Genomic DNA, 861 nt, shown 5'->3' with positions numbered 1-861 from the left:
GTTGAATGGGAATTCTTTTTATTTGACAATAATAATATTGTTTTTATATAATATAATACTAGAATGAATTAATTTTTTTAAAGCTTATAATATAAGATAGCAATTAATTTTAATAAAAGAATAATATTACTTTTCTTTAAAAAAATATTTTTAGTAAATAATTTATTAATTTAAATGATTGCATAATGAAATGATGTGTATTTTTCTGATATAATACTTTAAATAAATAAGACTTTTGGACCCTTCTAGAGTTTTGCTTCCTCATTTTATTTTTAATTTTTGTTGTAAAAATTCTCCGTAATATAAAAATCATTGCAAATGTCTTCCTTAAGCTCCATTTTTTAAAAGAATTTACTTATGTGGCTATGAGACACATGTATAGATATGGTACATGGGTCAATTCAACAACTTTTAGCTAGGCAAACTCAAGTTTATTTTCATATTAAATATACAAGCATTAGCTCTAAGAATCCACATGCATATTTTTATAATATAATTATTAAGTTACTCTTGGTGTATTTATTTTTTGTTTGGACTCTTATGCTGCTAAGAATTAATGTTATGTTAGCGCTATATCAACAAATTATTTAAAAAAAATAAACAAAATGTAATTAAATGGGGATATTTGCAATATTTTTTTTTTTTTACAATTTAGCAAAAATTTTTGTAACAATAAAAAGTTCATGGGCAAAATTCTATTAAGGTTTGGGGAAACAAATCCTATTTATTATATAGCTAGGTAATTAATTCGCTCTTCTTGCGGTTTTTTTTTTTTTTTTTTTTTTTTATAGTAATTGTAATTTTTTAAGTTGTTAATCTTTGTGCTCAAATTATTGATATCATATAAAATTAAAAAATTAA

Source organism: Cannabis sativa, chromosome 2, assembly GCF_029168945.1.
Source record: "Cannabis sativa cultivar Pink pepper isolate KNU-18-1 chromosome 2, ASM2916894v1, whole genome shotgun sequence".
NCBI classification, from domain to species: domain Eukaryota; kingdom Viridiplantae; phylum Streptophyta; class Magnoliopsida; order Rosales; family Cannabaceae; genus Cannabis; species Cannabis sativa.
Note: the sequence above shows the minus strand (reverse complement) of the source record.